The 21,262-nt window shown below is 41.6% G+C and overlaps 1 pseudogene; it reads left to right on the forward strand.

Annotated features, from left to right (window-relative positions):
• Window positions 1-1,880: 1,880 nt before the first annotated feature.
• On the forward strand, window positions 1,881-21,141 carry LOC130879950 (RNA-binding protein EWS-like; annotated as a pseudogene).
• The last annotated feature ends 121 nt before the right edge of the window (window positions 21,142-21,262 follow it).

A 21,262-nucleotide genomic window follows, 5' to 3' on the forward strand; every position in this document is an offset into this window, starting at 1 on the left:
GGCCCCCTTCACTCTCCCTCCCTTCCACGGGGCTGCAAGATCACCCAGTTTAGCCTGTTTGGGCTCTGGGTCGGGAGCTCGGGACAGAGGGCAGTGGGAGTTTCTCTGTTTTGGTGGCTGGCCTACAGAGTGGTAGGCCTTTTGTTGGCATGGTCCCTGGAGGACGGGGAGCCTGGTCCTGTTTCTGAAGACCCTTCTGAGGGGTGAGAGGGATCTTGGCCCACGGCGGGAACCAGGCAACGGAGCGAAGGCATCTTGTAAGTGGGGGCCCTGGCCAGCAGGGAAACCTGATCCTGCTTTAAAAGACCCATTAGATAGCATCGATAGGAGGAGATGGGTAGGCACCAAGGCAAGAATTCATCCAACAATCTGAAAAACAACATGAAAACACTAGAACCCAAGGATCTTACAACAGAAGGACTTGAACACCCTAACACAGAAGAAGTGGAAAAAACTGACTTTATGAAAACAATGGAGTCCCTTAAACAACATGTAAAAAATGCCCTTATAGAAATGGATGAGAAGTATAACAAAAAGTTTGAAGAAATGAGTAAATACCTAAATGATACCCTGGGAAACCAAGAAAAAATGATCAAACAGGTAATGGAAACAGTTCAAGGATTGAAAACTGAAATGGAAGCAAGGAAGAAAACACAAACTGAGGACCAGCTGGATATGGAAAATCTAGGTCAACGAGCAGAGACTACAGAAATAAGCATAATCAATAGAATACGAGAGATAGAAGAAAGAATCTCAGATTCTGAGGACACCGTAGAGAAAATATCTGTTCTATCTCTGATAGGTATTATTGAAGCTTTCTCCTTAAACATGTCACCAAGACATTATCTCAACAGTTTGTACAATACCAGGAAACAGTTTAAAATATTTTTATAATATATTTTAATGAAAAAACTATTATAACCTTATATACTGAAATCAATATATATGGTGTCAAGAGATATTTAACATTAAACTTTATAAATTTTCTAAAATATTCCAGAAATTGTCATTGTTGTCAGTAGTAGCTCCTCATAGGCTTCAGCAGCAACTAGAAAGAAAAGCAAGAATTATCAGTAGTATCAAGAACATCATTGGTGGCAGCGACAGGATGAGCAGTAACAGAGGTATCACCAGTAGAATCTTATGTAGTGTCAGGTCACAATGAATGTCATTGTAGTTGAGAAGTGGTGACAATGTGGAGTCTTATTTCATTGGCTTTATTATCACATGTTGGTTCTTTGGGGATGGTTATTTCCAAAATGATGCTATCCACATAAGTCACAGTGTATGGACAGAGAAAAATAGAAATAATATCTAACAGTTACATTTCTCTGATTAGCCATTCAGACAACACAAGTTTCATGTTAGATGTATTTTCAATATGATTGGAAAAGATAAGCATTTTTTCTAGTTTTAGGTAATGACTAAAGAGTCCTAAATATAGCACAAAATTTATTTATGATATGTATTGGAGCCAAAGAGAAATGGATTTCTAGTGCATAAATCAGCATCTATTTTAAACCACTGCTGTGGTCTAACTTACCTTGTTAAACTCATTTTAATGCATGTCACGTGTTAAATTAGGTTGAATACCCACATCATCACTGTTGACACAAATTTCAGAAACCATATTCCTGTTGTTAGCATGAGCAGTGCCATGGTTGCTTCCCAAAGGGGCAGAAACTTGGAGTGAGTTGCATAGTGGGTGTATTCAGCTGGATTGGTAGCACTGAAATACTCATTAGCACTCTGAGGGTCGAAAGCGTCACCTGGAACATGAACAAGAACAGATTCCTGATCAGTAGTGAAGCTACCACACTTGTGTTCTCTTCTAAGCAAGTTTCAAGAACAGGGTCAGAATGTTGCTCAGGGGGGAGAGAATGAGGAAGAAGGAGGAGAAAACGGCATTCACAGATTACAGTACCTACAGCCAAGCTGCAGCCCAGCAGGGCTACAGTGTTTACACAGCCCAGCCAACTCAACGATATGCACAGAACACCCAGGCATATGGGAAACAAAGCTATGGAACCTATGGACAGCCTACTGATGTCAGCTATACCCGGGCTCAGAGCACTGCCACCTACAGGCAGACTGCATATGCGACTTCTTATGGACAGCCTCCCACTGGTGATATCACTCCAACTGCCCCTAGGCATACAGCCAGCCTGTACAGGGATGTGGCACTGGTGCTTATGACACCACCACTGGTCCAGTCACAACAACCCAAGCCTCTTGTGTAGCTCAGTCTCCATATGGCACCCAGCCTGCCTACCCAGCCTATGGCCAGCAGCCAGCAGCCAGCAGCCGCTGCACCTGCAAGACCACAGGATGGTAACTGCCCACTGAGACTAGTGAACCTCAATCTAGCACAAGGGATTATAACCAGCCCAGCCTAGGGTATGAACAGAGTAATTACAGATATCCCCAGGTACCTGGGAGCTACCCCATGCAGCCAGTCACTGCACCTCCACCCTATCCTCCTACACATCCTATATTCCTCTTCACAGCCAACTAGTTATGATCAGAGCAGTTACTCTCAGCAGAACATCTATGGGCAACCTAACAACTATGGACAGCAGAGTATCTATGGGTCAACAAAGCAGCTATATGGGCAGCAGCCTCCCACTAGTTAACCCCCTCAGACTGGATCCTATAGCTAGGCTCCAAGTCAATATAGCCAACAGAGCAGCAGCTATGGGGAGCAGAGTTCATTCCGACAAGACCACACCACATGGTGTCAGGGGCAGGAGTCTGGAGGATTTTCCGGACCAGGAGAGAACCAGAGCATGAGTGGCCCTGACAACTGGGAGAGGAGAAGGAGGGGATTTAATCATGGAGGCATGAGCAGAGGTGGGCAGGGAGGAAGACTCGGTGGAATGGGCTCTAGAGAGCGAGGTGGCATCAATAAGCCCGGTGGACCCATGGATGAAGGACCAGGTCCTGATCTAGGCCTTCCTATAGATCCTGATGAAGATTCTGACAACAGTGCAATTTATGTGCAAGGTTTAAATGACAATGTGAGTCTGGATGGTCTGGCAGACTTCTGTAAGCAGTGTGGGGTTGTGAAGATGAACAAGAGAACTGGGCAACTCATGATCCACATCTATTTGGATAAGGAGAGAGGAAAGCCTAAAGGTGATGCCACAGTGGCCTAGGAAGATCTGCCAACTGCCAAGGTTGCTGTGGAATGGTTTGATGGAAAAGATTTTCAAGGAAGCAAACTTAAAGCTTCTCTTGCCCGAAAGAAGCCTCCAAAGAATAGCATGTGGAGTGGCATGCCACCTCGTGAGGGCAGAGGGATGCTACCACCATTCCGTGGAGGTCATAATAGCCCAAGAGGTCCCAATGGACCCATTGGTCACATGGGAGGCATTGGAGGAGACAAGGGGGCTTCCCCACCATGAAAACCATGGGGCTCCTGAGGGACCCCCTCTGGAGGAGGAAATGCCCAGCACTAAGCCGGAGATTGGCAGTATCCCATGCCAGGCTGTGGAACCCAGAACTTGACCTGGAGAACAGAATGCAACCAGTGTAAGAACCCAAACCTGAGGGCTTCCTCCCTCAACCCTTCCAACCTCCTGGATGTGATCGTTGCCAAGGTGGCAGTGGTGGCATGCAGGGAAGAAGAGTTGGACTATTGGATTGTGGTGGTCCTGGAGAAATGTTCTGAGGTAGCAGAGGTGGAGAGAAACGTGACTTCTGAGATGGCCATAGCTTGGACTGAGGTGAACGTGGTGGAGAAATACGACATGGTCTTGGGGGTCCTCCTGGATCATTAATGGAACAGATGGAATGAAGAAGAGGTGGACATGGAGAACATGGAAGACCAACGTAAATGGATAAAGGCAAGCACGGTCAGGAACTTAGAGACCAGCCCTACTAAAGACCTGCAGAGTTGCATGGATGACCAGATTCATTTTTTAAAACCAGAAAATGCTTTAATTTTGAATTCCATATTTATGTTGGCCACAACATCATGATTATTACTGTCTGTACTTTAGTGTTTTCACCATTTGTGAAGAAACATTAAAACAAGTTAAATGGTAGTTTGCTGAGATTTTTTGTTCTTTTAAAGATCTTTGTTTTACCTTAACAATGGGAACTTTTGTGATCATACTCAGTATCATTGTGGAAAACCAAGAAGGCCCCTAATTGTAACAAATTTCATGGTTGTGTCACCAGTGTGGCTACCAGGAGCAAGCTCAGCATCAGCATGTGATCTTCCCCTTAACGCCCAGTGTAAGTCCTAAAGAAAGTGTGTGATTCATTGTGGTGTCGTGAAGTGTAGCTTCTCAGATTCCAAAGAGTGTCAACTCTGTGACTTGTACCTGGAAATGAAGGTAATTCAGTATCGGCGGTAGGTTGGGACACAATGCCATCTTCAAAATTTGCAGGAAGAAATTCTTTCGGCTTGGTTTCTTCAACCTTTAAGGAAATTTTGAGATGTTAGTTTTCATTAAATATGTCACTGATTTTTATTCACTTTAGATGAACTTATCTGTTAATGCTAGGGTCTGGATTTATAGTCCCCAAATATTTGTTTGCTCCAGGAAATATTATCACTATAACCACTGATATCGTGTAACTTTTGCTTCCTTTCTGTGTGATTCTAAGTCCAGAGTTTAAGAATCTTAAAAGGGGACCTGCTTAGCTTTATGTGTGTGTGGAGGGGGAGGTGGGCTGAGAATAACCTTCATAAGGTGGCTCTCTGTTTTCACCTGGTGAGGCTGCCCTGGTGGCATGCAGCGAGGATCAGGCAGACTTATGGACCGTGGTGGTGCTGGAGAAATATTCCGAGGTGGCAAAGGTGAAGACACAAATGGCTTCAGAGTTGTCAGTATCTTGGACCGAGATCGTTTTGGTGGAGGAATATGACGTGGTCCTGGGTGATGGAGGAAGGTCATTGATTTATTAATAAAAAAACTGCCTGGCCCTCATTGGTTCGAACATAGGTGGGTGGAGTAAACAGAACAGAATGCTGGGAGGAAGAAGAAGTGATCTCAGATGCAGGGCAGCTCCTCTGAGAGACAGACACCATGCTCTCCTCTTCAGAGCAGATGCGATGAAGCTCTGACCCAGGATGGAAGTAGGCTAGAATCTTCCCGGTAAGCGCACCTTGGGGTGCTACACACATGAAGAGAAATGGGTCAAGCAGTATTTAAATGAATAGAGTTTGTGTATTGTTATTTCAGGTAGAAAGCTAACCATGCAGGAGCTGGGGTATGGGAAGAGGCCTGCAGCTCCCACTACAGAATGGCGCCCAGACATGGGGCTTTGAATCTACAGAAAGACTGAGAAAGCTTGGGAAAGAATAGAGTAAAGCATGTTTTCTTCATAGCAGCAATTTCTTGGGTCTGCTCTGCTTGCTAGATGCAAGCAAGCACCCTCATCTAAGAGAGGATTCCTGACTCTGCTTTAGTGGCAAAACTCTGCAGCTCTTAAGAGGTCCTGCCACAAAACACTTAAATGGTATTGATGAAAGCTGACTGAATGCTTGTTTGTTTTCAGCTGTAGCAGGAAAAAAGTTGTGCTGTTTTAAAATGTTGGCTTTGTGGGCCATACTGCCAGGGCAAACTCTGACTCTTTGAGGCAGGAGGTCAGCTACAGAGAGAGCATTTGAGTGTTGTAGCTTGTTTGCTGGCAAGGACCTTGTAACGCCACAGAGTTGTGGTGATAAACATGGCTACAGCCGGTACCTCCACCATGAGGCTGGAAAGCTAAGGAATGGGCTGGATCTAGCTGGCAAAGCCACGGCTTTAATCCTACCCATATTGCTCAGTAATTTAAAGGCTCATGTGGTCAGAAAAAGAGAGAGATACAGTAAAGAGAGATTCAAAGACAAAGAAAACCTTTAAATGATTTACAGTATACTTAAAAATATATGTAGACTAAATGTTAAAGTTCTTAAAAGTAAAAAAAAAAAGAAACCAAAAATAAGGAAGAAAGAAAGTAGTTGGGTGTGGTAGTACACACCTTTAATCCCAACACTTGGGAGGCAGAGGGAGATTTACCTCTGTGACTTCAAGGTGTGGTAGCACACACCTTTAATCCCAATGCCTGGGAGGCAGAGACAGATGGATCTCTGAGAGTTCAAGGACAGCCTGGTCTAAAGAGTTATTCCAGGACGAAGATATACAGAAAATATAAAATAAAAAAAGTAAATGAAATAGAGGTTAAAATAAAGCCGCACAAAGATGTAAAATACAATGAGAATCTTGATACTATATGCTATTATGCTCTGTTTGAATTGTTTGAATGCTGAGGAAGGAGCAACAGCTGCTAAAAGATATTTGTTTATAAATGTTGCTGAACTAATCCAAGATAGATATTTACAAAATACCTTGACTTCAGAATTTGGATCTAAGGATATGATATTTTGGAAAATAGATTCTTCTTTTGTTTTCACAGAGAATGAGACTCAATGGATTGCTTCTTCGATCCCAATATGGTATGATAGACCACACCCTCCTGAAAGGTTGTTGTGAAACCCTTAAAAAATTGCTTCGCTCAACTGCCAACTGAAATGAACCTAGCAGACAGGTTATCCCATAAAATACCCGAATAACAGTGCCCCCATTCAGCAGGAAGTAGTTTGGAGAGAAAAAACTGTGCCCATGTTCTCATATATTGTTTATAAATGTTCTTTTACATTTAAAGGGGGAGATGATATAGATGTGAATAATTTGCATTGATATGAATCTTGGTTTACTGACATTATTTTAAGGTCAATTTTATTATATGTATATCTATTCCTGATATTGATTAAGGTATTGTGATTGTGTAGTTCACTTAAAAATGTAATGTATATAGGTTGTTAATGGATAATTATCAATAATAGTCAAGCTTGTAGTCATGTTAGATTTTCTAGATGTACATACATATATTTAGGATAGGCATTCTTCATATCTTTCAAAAATTATAGAATATGGCATTTTAAATGTTTTAATAACTTAGAGTTTTTCATGACAATGAGACACTCTGCTCCTGGCAGCACCAATCTACTTCAAGCAGAAGATGGGCATCGAAGAGGCACCTTATGGAGTTTGATAGCCATTTGGGCAAGAAACTGCTCTTGCCTGGACTACTGCATAAACTGGACACAGAGAACCCACACAGAGAGGACTACTGAACTTGCCTAAAGGTGAGATGATCTTTCAGGGTTCCTGATTCATGAAAGAGTCTGCGAGACATTCTGCAGGACACAGCAGATAGTGACTGAACTGCCTTTGAAATTTCCTGCTTCATGGAAATGTCTGCTGGAAACTATGGGCCTGTAGGCCGAAGATGGATGCCCCAATGGTACAAAAGAACTTTGGGTGACTGTCCAGGTAGCAAGATGTCTCTGTGATTTCTAGAGATTTGTAAGTTGCTTACTTCACATTTACTTAGGTAGTATTGTATCCTTTTCAAGTCTTTGATAGAGTTGAAGAATATATAGTTAGTTATAGTTTTCCTTAGTTATGATAATGATAAAATAGATGTAAATATTGTAATTTTTACTTGATAACTGTTTTGTTATATGTAATTATGCTATGTTAAAGTTACAGCCTTCCTTTTTTTTGTTGAAACATAAAAGGGGGAAATAATGGAGGAAGGTCTTTGGTTAAAAATAAAGAAATTGCTTGGCCCTCATAGGTTAGAACATAGGTGGGTGGAGTAAACAGAACAGAATGCTGGGAGGAAGAGGAAGTGAGCTCAGATGCAGGGCAGCTCCTCTGAGAGACAGACACCATGCTCTCCTCTCCAGAGCAGATGCGATGAAGCTCTGACCCAGGATGGACATAGGCTAGAATATCCCCGGTAAGCGCACCTTGGGGTGCTACACACATGAACAGAAATGGGTCAGGCAGTGTTTAAATGAATAGAGTTTGTGTATTGTTATTTCGGGTAGAAAGCTAACCATGCCGGGGCCGGGCTATGGGAGGAGGCCCGCAGCTACCACTACAGTCCTGGGTTATGGAAGAAGGTCATTGATTAATTAATAAAAAAACTGCCTGGCCTTCATTGGTTCGAACATAGGTGGGTGGAGTAAACAGAACAGAATGCTGGGAAGAAGAGGAAGTGATCTCAGATGCAGGGCAGCTCCTCTCAGAGCAGATGCCATAAAGCCCTGACCCAGGATGGAAGTAGGCTCGAATCTTCCCGGTAAGTGCACCTTGGGGTGCTACACAGATTATTAGAAATTGGCTGAATTAATATGGGAGAATTAGCCTAGAAGGGGCTAGATATAATGGGCCAGGCAGTGTTTAAAAGAATACATTTGTGTGTTGTTATTTTGGGGCATGAGCTAGCCAGGTGGCCAGGAGCAGGGTGGCAGGAATGCAGCCCACAGCTCCCACTACACCTGGAGTCCTCCTGGACCGTTGATGGAACAGATGGAATGAAGAAGGGGTGGACCTGGAGGACCCGCAGGACATGCATAAACGGATAAAGGCGAGAATGGACAGGAACTTAGAGACCGGCCCAACTAGGGAGACCTCCACAGCTGCATGGATGACCAGATTTATTTTTTAAAACCAGAAAATGTTTTAAATTTAGAATTCCATATTTATAATGTTGGCCACAACATCATGATTAATATTGTCTGTACTTTAGTATTTTCACCATTTGTGAAGAAACATTAAAAAAACTTAAATGGTAGTTTGCTGAGTTTTTTTTTTCTTTTAAAGATGCTTGTTTTAAGACTCGACAATGGGAACCCCTAGTGAGCATACTCAGTATCATTGTGGAGAACCAAGAGGACCCTAATTGTAACAAAGTTCATGGTTGTGATTGTTTTCAAATACATTCCAAATGTTTATTAACTGTCAAAAAATAATGTTGCAGAGGTTCCATGGTGTCACTAGTGTGGCTACCAGGAGCAAGCTCAGCGTCAGCCTGTGGTCTCCCCCTTGCATATCCCATGTAGGTCCTAAAGTATGTGTGTGATTCATTGTGGTGTCGTGAAGTGTAGCTTCTCAGATTCCAAAGAGTGTCAACTCTGTGACTTGTACCTGGAAATGTAGGTAATTCAGTGTCGGTGGTAGGTTGGGGCACAATGCCGTCGTCATAATTTGCAGGAAGAAATCCTTCCGGCTTGGTTTCTTCAACCTTTAAGGAAATTTTGAGATGTTAGTTTTCATTAAATATGTCACTGATTTTTATTCACTTTAGAAGAACTTATCTTTTAATGCCAAGGTCTTGATTTATAGTCCTCAAATAATTCTTTGCTCCGGGAATTTTATCACTGTAACCACTGATATCATGTAATTTTTGCTTCCTTTCAGTGTGATTCAAAGCCCCGAGTTTGAGAATCTTAAAAGGGGACCTGCTCAGCTTTATGTGTGTGTGTGTGTGTGTGTGTGTGTGTGTGTTGGGAAACATGGGCTGAGAATAAACTTCATAAGTGGCTCTCTGTTTTCACCTGGTGAGGCTGCCCTGGTGGCATGCAGCGAGGATCAGGCGGACTTATGGACCATGGTGGTGCTGGAGAAATGTTCCCAGGTGGCAAAGGTGAAGACAAAAATGGCTTCAGAGTTGTCAGTATCTTGGACCGAGATCGTTTTGGTGGAGGAATATGACGTGGTCCTGGGTGATGGAGGAAGGTCATTGATTAATTAATGAAAAAACTGCCTGGCCCTCATGGGTTCGAACATAGGTGGGTGGAGTAAACAGAACAGAAAGCTGGGAGAAAGAGGAAGTGAACTCAGATGCAGGGCAGCTCCTCTCAGAGCAGATGCCATGAAGCTCTGACCCAGGATGGAAGTAGGCTAGAATCTTCCCGGTAAGTGCACCTTGGGGTGCTACACAGATTATTAGAAACTGGCTAAATTAATACGTGAGAATTAGCCTAGAAGGGGCTAGATATAATGGGCCAGGCAGTGTTTAAAAGAATACAGTTTGTGTGTTGTTATTTTGGGGCATGAGCTAGCCAGGTGGCCAGAGGCAGGGTGGCAGGAACGCAGCCCACAGCTCCCACTACTCCTGGAGTCCTCCTGGACCATTGAAGGAACAGATGGAATGAAGAAGGGGTGGACCTGGAGGACCTGGAGGGCCTGCGTAAATGGATAAAGGCGAGAACAGTCAGGAACTTAGAGACCGGCCATACTTGGGAGACCTCCACAGCTGCATGGATGACCACATTTATTTTTTAAAACCAGAAAATGTTTTAAATTTAGAATTCCATATTTATAATGTTGGCCACAACATCATGATTAATATTGTCTGTACTTTAGTATTTTCACCATTTGTGAAGAAACATTAAAAAAACTTAAATGGTAGTTTGCTGAGGTTTTTCTTTTAAAGATGCTTGTTTTAAGACTCGACAATGGGAACCCCTTGTGAGCATACTCAGTATCATTGTGGAGAACCAAGAGGACCCTAATTGTAACAAAGTTCATGGTTGTGATTGTTTTCAAATACATTCCAAATGTTTATTAACTGTCAAAAAATAATGTTGCAGAGGTTCCATGGTGTCACTAGTGTGGCTACCAGGAGCAAGCTCAGCGTCAGCCTGTGGTCTCCCCCTTGCATATCCCATGTAGGTCCTAAAGTATGTGTGTGATTCATTGTGGTGTCGTGAAGTGTAGCTTCTCAGATTCCAAAGAGTGTCAACTCTGTGACTTGTACCTGGAAATGTAGGTAATTCAGTGTCGGTGGTAGGTTGGGGCACAATGCCGTCGTCATAATTTGCAGGAAGAAATCCTTCCGGCTTGGTTTCTTCAACCTTTAAGGAAATTTTGAGATGTTAGTTTTCATTAAATATGTCACTGATTTTTATTCACTTTAGAAGAACTTATCTTTTAATGCCAAGGTCTTGATTTATAGTCCTCAAATAATTCTTTGCTCCGGGAATTTTATCACTGTAACCACTGATATCATGTAATTTTTGCTTCCTTTCAGTGTGATTCAAAGCCCCGAGTTTGAGAATCTTAAAAGGGGACCTGCTCAGCTTTATGTGTGTGTGTGTGTGTGTGTGTGTGTGTGTTGGGAAACATGGGCTGAGAATAAACTTCATAAGTGGCTCTCTGTTTTCACCTGGTGAGGCTGCCCTGGTGGCATGCAGCGAGGATCAGGCGGACTTATGGACCATGGTGGTGCTGGAGAAATGTTCCCAGGTGGCAAAGGTGAAGACAAAAATGGCTTCAGAGTTGTCAGTATCTTGGACCGAGATCGTTTTGGTGGAGGAATATGACGTGGTCCTGGGTGATGGAGGAAGGTCATTGATTAATTAATGAAAAAACTGCCTGGCCCTCATGGGTTCGAACATAGGTGGGTGGAGTAAACAGAACAGAAAGCTGGGAGAAAGAGGAAGTGAACTCAGATGCAGGGCAGCTCCTCTCAGAGCAGATGCCATGAAGCTCTGACCCAGGATGGAAGTAGGCTAGAATCTTCCCGGTAAGTGCACCTTGGGGTGCTACACAGATTATTAGAAACTGGCTAAATTAATACGTGAGAATTAGCCTAGAAGGGGCTAGATATAATGGGCCAGGCAGTGTTTAAAAGAATACAGTTTGTGTGTTGTTATTTTGGGGCATGAGCTAGCCAGGTGGCCAGAGGCAGGGTGGCAGGAACGCAGCCCACAGCTCCCACTACTCCTGGAGTCCTCCTGGACCATTGAAGGAACAGATGGAATGAAGAAGGGGTGGACCTGGAGGACCTGGAGGGCCTGCGTAAATGGATAAAGGCGAGAACAGTCAGGAACTTAGAGACCGGCCATACTTGGGAGACCTCCACAGCTGCATGGATGACCACATTTATTTTTTAAAACCAGAAAATGTTTTAAATTTAGAATTCCATATTTATAATGTTGGCCACAACATCATGATTATTATTGTCTGTACTTTAGTATTTTCACCATTTGTGAAGAAACATTAAAAAAAACTTAAATGGTAGTTTGCTGAGGTTTTTCTTTTAAAGATGCTTGTTTTAAGACTCAACAATGGGAACCCCTTGTGAGCATATGCATAATCATTGTTGAGAACGAAGAGGGACCCTAATTGTAACAAAGTTCATGGTTTTGATTATTTTCAAATACATTCCAAATGTTTATTAACTGTCAAAAAATAATGTTGCAGAGGTTCCATGGTGTCACTAGTGTGGCTACCAGGAACAAGCTCAGCGTCAGCCTGTGGTCTCCCCCTTGCATGTCCAATGTAAGTCCTAAAGAATGTGTGTGATTCTTGTGGTGTCGTGAAGTGTAGCTTCTCAGATTCCAAAGAGTGTCAACTCTGTGACTTGTACCTGGAAATGTAGGTAATTCAGTGTCGGCGGTAGGTTGGGGCACAATGCCATCGTCATAATTTGCAGGAAGAAATCCTTCCGGCTTGGTTTCTTCAACCTTTAAGGAAATTTTGAGATGTTAGTTTTCATTAAATATGTCACTGATTTTTATTCACTTTAGACGAACTTATCTTTTAATGCCAGGGTCTTGACTTATAGTCCTCAAATAATTCTTTGCTCCGGGAAATTTTATCACTGTAACCACTGATATCGTGTAATTTTTGCTTCCTTTCTGTGTGATTCAAAGCCCCGAGTTTGAGAATCTTAAAAGGGGACCTGCTCAGCTTTATGTGTCTGTGTGTTTGTTGGGGGGGCGTGGGCTGAGAATAACCTTCATAAGGTGGCTCTCTGTTTTCACCTGGTGAGGCTGCCCTGGTGGCATGCAGCAAGGATCAGGCGGACTTATGGACCATGGTGGTGCTGGAGAAATGTTCCCAGGTGGCAAAGGTGAAGACAAAAATGGCTTCAGAGTTGTCAGTATCTTGGACTGAGATTGTTTTGGTGGAGGAATATGACGTGGTCCTGGGTGATGGAGGAAGGTCATTGATTAATTAATAAATAAACTGCCTGGCCCTCATGGGTTTGAACATAGGTGGGTGGAGTAAACAGAACAGAAAGCTGGGAGGAAGACGAAGTGAACTCAGATGCAGGGCAGCTCCTCTCAGAGCAGATGCCATGAAGCTCTGACCCAGAATGGAAGTAGGCTAGAATCTTCCCGGTAAGCGCACCTTGGGGTGCTACACAGATTATTAGAAATTGGCTAAATTAATACGTGAGAATTAGCCTAAAAGGGGCTAGATTAGCCTATAATGAGCCAGGCAGTGTTTAATAGAATACAGTTTGTGTGTTGTTATTTTGGGGCATGATCTAGCCAGGTGGCCATGAGCAGGGTGGCAGGAACGCAGCCCGCAGCTCCCACTACACCTGGAGTCCTCCTGGACCATTGAAGGAACAGATGGAATGAAGAAGGGGTGGACCTGGAGGACCTGGAGGACCTGCATAAACGGATAAAGGCGAGAACAGTCAGGAACTTAGAGACCGGCCCTACTTGGGAGACCTCCACAGCTGCATGGATGACCAGATTTATTTTTTAAAACCAGAAAATGTTTTAAATTTAGAATTCCATATTTATAATGTTGGCCACAACATCATGATTATTATTGTCTGTACTTTAGTATTTTCACCATTTGTGAAGAAACATTAAAAAAACTTAAATGGTAGTTTGCTGAGGTTTTTCTTTTAAAGATGCTTGTTTTAAGACTCGACAATGGGAACCCCTTGTGAGCATACTCAGTATCATTGTGGAGAACCAAGAGGGACCCTAATTGTAACAAAGTTCATGGTTGTGATAGTTTTCAAATACATTCCAAATGTTTATTAACTGTCAAAAAATAATGTTGCAGAGGTTCCATGGTGTCACTAGTGTGGCTACCAGAAGCAAGCTTAGCGTCAGCCTGTGGTCTCCCCCTTGCATGTCCAATGTAAGTCCTAAAGAATGTGTGTGATTCATTGTGGTGTCATGAAGTGTAGCTTCTCAGATTCCAAAGAGTGTCAACTCTGTGACTTGTACCTGGAAATGTAGTTAATTCAGTGTCGGCGGTAGGTTGGGACACAATGCCGTCGTCATAATTTGCAGGAAGAAATCCTTCCGGCTTGGTTTCTTCAACCTTTAAGGAAATTTTGAGATGTTAGTTTTCATTAAATATGTCACTGATTTTTACTCACTTTAGAAGAACTAATCTTTTAATGCCAGGGTCTTGATTTATAGTCCCCAAATAATTGTTTGCTCCAGGAAATTTTGTCACTGTAACCACTGATATTGTGTAATTTTTTTTTTCCTGTGTGATTCAAAGCCCCGCGTTTGAGTATCTTATAGGGGACCTGCTCAGCTCTATGTGTGTGTGTGTCTGTGTGTGTGTTTGGGGGTGTGGGCTAAGAATAACCTTCATAAGGTGGCTCTCTGTTTTCACCTGGTGAGGCTGCCCTGGTGGCATGCAGCGAGGATCAGGCGGACTTTTGCACCATGGTGGTGCTGGAGAAATGTTCCCAGGTGGCAAATGTGAAGACACAAATGGCTTCAGAGTTGTCAGTATCTTGGACCGAGATCGTTTTGGTGGAGGAATATGACGTGGTCCTGGGTGATGGAGGAAGGTCATTGATTAATTAATGAAAAAACTGCCTGGCCCTCATTGGTTCGAACATAGGTGGGTGGAGTAAACAGAACAGAAAGCTGGGAGGAAGAGGAAGTGATCTCAGATGCAGGGCAGCTCCTCTCAGAGCAGATGCCATGAAGCTCTGACCCAGGATGGAAGTAGGCTAGAATCTTCCCTGTAAGTGCACCTTGGTGTGCTACACAGATTTTAGAAATTGGCTAAATTAATACGTGAGAATTAGCCTAGAAGGGGCTAGATATAATGGGCCAGGCAGTGTTTAAAAGAATACAGTTTGTGTGTTGTTATTTTGGGGCATGAGCTAGCCAGGTGGCCAGGAGCAGGGTGGCAGGAACACAGCCCGCAGCTCCCACTACACCTGGAGTCCTCCTGAACCATTGATGGAACAGATGGAATGAAGAAGGGGTGGATCTGGAGGACCCGGAGGACCTGCATAAACGGATAAAGGCGAGAATGTACAAGTACTTAGAGACCGGCCCTACTAAGGAGACCTCCACAGCTGCATGGATGACCAGATTTATTTTTTAAAACCAGAAAATGTTTTAAATTTAGAATTCCATATTTATAACGTTGGCCACAACATCATGATTATTATTGCCTGTACTTTAGTATTTTCACCATTTGTGAAGAAACATTAAAATAACTTCAAATGTAGTTTGCGTTTTTTTTTTTTTTATTTTAAAGATGCTTGTTTTAAGACTCGACAATGGGAACCCCTTGTGAGCATATGCATAATCATTGTGGAGAACGAAGAGGGACCCTAATTGCAACAAAGTTCATGGTTGTGATTATTTTCAAATACATTCCAAATGTTTATTAACTGTCAAAAAATAATGTTGCAGAGGTTCCATGGTGTCACTAGTGTGGCTACCAGGAGCAAGCTCAGCGTCAGCCTGTGGTCTCCCCCTTGCATATCCAATGTAAGTCCTAAAGAATGTGTGTGATTCATTGTGGTGTTGTGAAGTGTAGCTTCTCAAATTCCAAAGAGTGTCAACTCTGTGACTTGTACCTGGAAATGTAGGTAATTCAGTGTCGGCGGTAGGTTGGGGCACAATGCCGTTGTCATAATTTGCAGGAAGAAATCCTTCCGGCTTGGTTTCTTCAACCTTTAAGGAAATTTTGAGATGTTTATTTTCATAAAAATGTCACTGATTTTTATTCACTTTAGAAGTTCTTTTCTCTTAATGCCAGGGTCTTGATTTATAGTCCCCAAATATTCGTTTGCTCACAGAATTTTTCTCACTGTAACCACTGATATCGTGTAACCTTCTCTTTCCTTTCTGTTTGATTCAAAGCCCCGAGTTTGAGAATCTTAAAAGGGTCCTGCTCTGGTTCATTTGTATGTGTGTTTGTGTCTCTGTATATGTGTGTATGTATATTTGTGTTTCTGTTTGTGAGGGGCAAAGAAGAACCTTCAGGAATGACTCTCCTTTTTTCCTGTTGTGAGATGATTTTTCAGTGATTCAGCTGCTTTTCGTTTTTCACTCTGACTGGTTTGTAGGTTTCAGGGCTGTTCTACTCTCTGCCTCTAATCTAAATATCAGTGTGTTGGGATTATGTATGGCAGACACTTGCTGTTGTTGTGTTCTCTGAGATCTAACTCAGTTCATTAGAGTTACAAGGTTAGTGCTCTGACCTGTTCGCATGTGTGTATGTGTTTCTGTGTTTGTGTGTGTTCTAGCTTTTTAATGAAAAGATGACTGTGTTTGAGAGGGGAGAGAGTTGAAGATAGAGACAGAGATGGGTTTTTAGCAGTTCAGAATGAATATGGAGTAAACTCATTGAGATGTGAGGTTTTTCTTTTTCCTAGGCATAGCATCATCTTTGTGCCTTTGGGGCCTTTGTCCTTTCTCGGCATGCCTGGCTGGACCTCTTCATGAAGTCTCCTACTTAATATTCTGTTAGCATCAGGAACCAACATTATCTCGCTGGGGTTGGTGATTTTATACTCACTATGCTGCAATTACCAGATAATGGATTCTGGAGAACTCATGTGTTAATATCGTTTTATGCAACTCTAACCTCAGAAAAGTGATGTCTGCTTTTATTTCAGTCGCATCTTTGAAGGATAGAAACCACTGATGTTTTGCTTTAGTTGCCTCAAGAATATGCTAATATCTTAATCTGTTAGTGATACTGTGGTTTGTATTCTAATCCTTTGCATATCCATGATGTTGTTCCCTTCATGCCAAGGGAAACACTCCATGGTTGCCACACTCATCACATTACCATTGACTTTCTGTATCAGCCTAAAACTTCTGCATTAGTCTAATACTTCTATTTGTATTAATCATGTTACTTTTTATGCTAATGAATTTTCACTGAAATCTTGGAAGATGTCTGGCAAGTGAATGTCTGCTCATTAAAATCTCTTGAGATCTATCTCCCTGCTAAGACCTCCCTTGACCAACTACTCATTTGTTCATACATAATAGCTAATAATAATTTAGAAAGCAAATTGGATTAGGCCTAAAAGACAGAACATTTGAGTTTAGTTTTAAAAATATTAAAATTACAGCTACCAATGGTTTCATTAGGTGTAATAGTTATGTCGAATCTGTCCCTGTCTCTCCTAATGTTGAACTGAGATGCTTCAAGGTAATTAGCTAGCTCTTAAGCATTTGTATTGGAGACTGGTAAGTGGTGTAAGTAAGGTAGCTCTTTTACTTGCTTTATACCTTATCTTGAATTTTGCATGAAAATTGATGCAGCTAGAAAACATTATTTTGAGTGTGGTAACCCAGACACAGAAAGACAATTATCACATGTATTCACTCATAGGTGAATTTTAAACATAAAGCAAAGAAAGCCAGCCTATAAACCACAATCCCAGAGAACTTAGACAACAATGAGGACACTAAGAGAGACTTGTATAGATCTAATCTTCATGAGAAGTAGAAAAAGACAAGCTCTCCTGAGTAAATTGGGAGCATGGCGACCTTGGGGGAGAGTTGAAGGGGGAGAGGCAGGAAGAGGAGCAGAGAAAAATGTAGAGCTCAATAAAAATCAATAAAAAACACAAAAGAAAATGACCATTTCCTTTACATTTTCCAGTTTTGTGGAGTACAGGTTTCAAGTACAATCTGATGATTCACTGGATTTCCTCAGTGTCTGATGTTATGTCCCCCTTCTCATTTCTGATTTTGTTAATTTGGATATTCTCTATTTTTCTTTTGGGTTCTTTAGATAAGGGTTTGTCTATATTGTTGATATTCTACAAAAACGCAGCTCTTTGTCCCACTGACTCTTTGTATTGTTTTGTTTCTGTTTTATTGATTTCAGTCCTCAATTTGATTATTCCCTGCCATCTCCTCCTCCTGGGTGAGTTTGCTGTTTTATTCTACAGCTTTCTAGTGTGCTGTTAAGACTGTAGTGTGAGATTTTTTTCAGCTTCTTTATGTAGGTACTTGTTGCTAAGAATTTCCCTGTTCGTACTGCTTTCAAAGTATCTCAAAGAATTGGGTATGTTGTGCATTCATTTTCATTAAATTCTAGGAAGTCTTCCTTTATTTCTATTGAGAACTGTTCAGTTTCCATGAGTTTGTGGGATGTTTGCAATTAGTGTTGTTGAATTCCAACTTTAAACCAAAGGTTATCCGATAAGACGTGGTTATTTCAATTTTTTTTATCTGTTGAGATTTGCTTTGTTATTGGGTAGGTGGTTGAATTTAGAGAAACCCACAGAAATAGCTGACCAAAGAAAGTGGGAGCTCACTGGCTCTTGACTGACAACTGGGTAACCTGCATACGACCAAACTAGGCCCGGTGAATATGGGTGACAGTTATATGGCTTGGAGAGCTTTGTTGGGCCACAGGAAGTGGGACCAGAAATTATTTATCCCTAGTGTATGAACTGGCTTTTTTGGAGCCCATTCCCTATGGAGGGTTACTTTGCTCAGTCTAGATACAGGGAGGATGGCCTTGGTCCTGCCTCAAGGGATATGACAGACTTTGTTGACTCCACATGGGAGACCTCATCCTCTCTGCAAAATGGATGGGGAGAGGGTGGGGGATGGTAGGGGGAGAAAGAGGGAGGGAAGGAGAGGGATCTGGGATTGGTATGTAAAATAAAAAAGATTGTCCTAAAATAATAAAATAAAAAATGAATAAAATAAATAAAAACACTAATGAAGGTTATTCTTTTTATACTTGCTGTGACAAAATGCTAACAGAGATTATTTAAGGAAGGAAGGAAGGAAGGAAAAAGAAAGGAAGGAAGGAAAGAAGGAAGGAAGGAAGACTCATGGCTACAGGAAACTCCTGCTTGCCTTCCCTGCTATAACTGAATGACTTTCCCTCCAGCAGTTGAAGTAGAGAAAGCAGAGAACCTTTGTCTGTGGCAGTGGTCTATTGCTTCTCACATGCTGGTAGTCAGGGAAGCATACAACCCAGAACTGGTTCCAAATATAGGGATGACCTTTAAGACCCACCCCAGACAACATTCTGCTAGCTAGACCATATCCCAAAGGTTAACCAGTCTCCTAAATGGTAACAAAAGTATTTAAACATTGAAACAGGTGCTATCCCTTCTTTCTCTGTCTCAATCTTTCTCTTGCTTGGTGGTAGTGGTGGTGGTGGTGGTAGTGTGTGTGTGTGCACGTGCCTGTGTGCATGCATGTGTGAGTGTGTGCATGTGTATGTACATGCCTGCATGTAAAATTACATTTATGAAGTTTTGAATTAGCAGCAAAAATCATTTTATGGTTAGGGTCACCACAACATGAGGAACTGTATTAAATGGTCACAGCATTAGAGAGATTGAGATCTACTGCCTAAAAAGGTCACTAACTAGCATGGGTATTCCCAGGAGTGAGGGTATGAAGGAGGTGAAGGATGTATTTGTGACTGGGTTCCTCTTTTCTGACACTATTTGCAACTATGCAGACATAGATACACAAAGGCATCACTCCCCTCATAAGCAATTATGTTAATTTTCAAGTTATTGGGAATTACAATCAAGCATGTTTTTTTTTTAGAGTATTCAGGCATTGCCTCTCCCAGAGAACTTAGGTTCATCACTGATTTTCTCAGAACTGCTTTTTCTGTCTTCTTTATTGTGGCCATCTTGTTAGAATATAGAAATTGTTTCTGTATGTTCTGCAATGAAAAGACAGAGGATCGAATTTCCTGGTTTGATTAGGAAATGAACTCTTTTGATTTGGGGTGCACAATTTCAAAACTACTTTATCCCTTACCAGGAAAGGGTATTGAGACATGGAAAGTAGAAACTATTACTTAAAAGTAAAATATCTGCTAATATGCTTATCTATTTACAAATTACTATGATATCATCAAGAAGTAAAAAATATTTCTGCTAACTAGATTGAGAAAATCATGAACTGAGAAACTGGGTTTTTCCCTGTGACTGAGACTGAACTGAACTCACCATATTTTAAAATTTCTGAATCTCATGTGAGATGATTATTAATTTTAATAGGCCCCTTTCATCAGAGTTTCTCTTCTACGTTTGGGATGCAAAATGCATGTTATTTTCCATTTGTAAATAAACTCTCGCTTACTAGTGTCCTCCATATCATAGCATCTGTGAAACTGCTTTAGAGAAACCCACTGGTACACTGAGTCAAATTCAAAAGTCATTAATATTCAACTTCTGATTCACACAAACCCTTACTTTAGGGCTGTAGGTTACAAACAGGTTTCCTAACCTCTAGCAGTGCATGGTGATGAGGACACTTTACTATGAATAGGTAAATGTCTGATTACAACCCTAAAATATTGTAAATGTGTGAACATGATACAAAGAATCAGAGTGTATATTATTGTCAAATACAGAACCAATATCCAGAAATCAAAGTGTTACTATATGGTAACTGAATCTTAACATCCACAGCTGCTGGCTAATGGGGAAAACACTTACTGTGTGATTGGAGGAAGAGTTCTCATTATCCTCCTAGTGGAATCAAATAGAAAACACGCTGTAATCTCTTCATAATGAAAACTTGGTTGAACACATTACAAATAGCTAAATTTCCACAATTTCTTGCTAGTGTAAACACAGAAACAAAGAGACAAACAGAGTAGATGCCCTTATCTGTGATCCTGAAATAGGAATATCAAAGGGAAGAGAAAACCTACCTGCAATTATGCTGAAGGAAAAGGCACCTGGGTGATGCCTGAACCACTGCAATAACTGGACCAGTTAAAATGTATTCAGGTGCATCGCCTCAGTCGTTTTTAAAATCAGTCTAATGTGTATTTATTTCTGCAAACCATCCTTGGTCAAACATCAGGCACCTTCCTGTGTTTCCAGCTAATTCTCTTATTGGGCCACTGCTACCTGCAAGGACTTACTGCTCACTGGAATTTACAGAAAGGATCTTTCACAAATACCAAACACTTTTCTCTGACCAAATCTCCATATAAAACTGTCATAGGTAGACTGCTGCTGCATTTTAACAAAATTCATAAGAAAACGAATTTCACAAAGGAGAATTTTACCTTAATAGCAGAGGTACTGCCCTTGTCCTCTGTTCTAGATTCAGGCACATCAGGATTTTCAGAGATCCTTTAGAATAGAAACATGTAGTATTGGGTGAGTTTGGTCCTTAGAGAAACTCTGTTGAAAGATTTATTACCTGCATAATAAGTAACATTTTTGCATTTATGTAATTCAACATTGACCTCTGTCTTAACGTTTTTTGTTGCTTTTGTAGTTTCAACTTATTGCAATCTATGTAACATTCAGTGAAGACTCAGTCATAGTCCTATTTAAAAATAAATATTTAAAAAGCCAGTGGTTTTGGAGATGGTTCAGTCAATAAGATGTTTGCTGCCCATACACAACAACCCGAGTTTAAATCCTCAACATC

The sequence above is a fragment of the Chionomys nivalis genome, chromosome 8 (genome assembly GCF_950005125.1).
Source record: "Chionomys nivalis chromosome 8, mChiNiv1.1, whole genome shotgun sequence".
NCBI classification, from domain to species: domain Eukaryota; kingdom Metazoa; phylum Chordata; class Mammalia; order Rodentia; family Cricetidae; genus Chionomys; species Chionomys nivalis.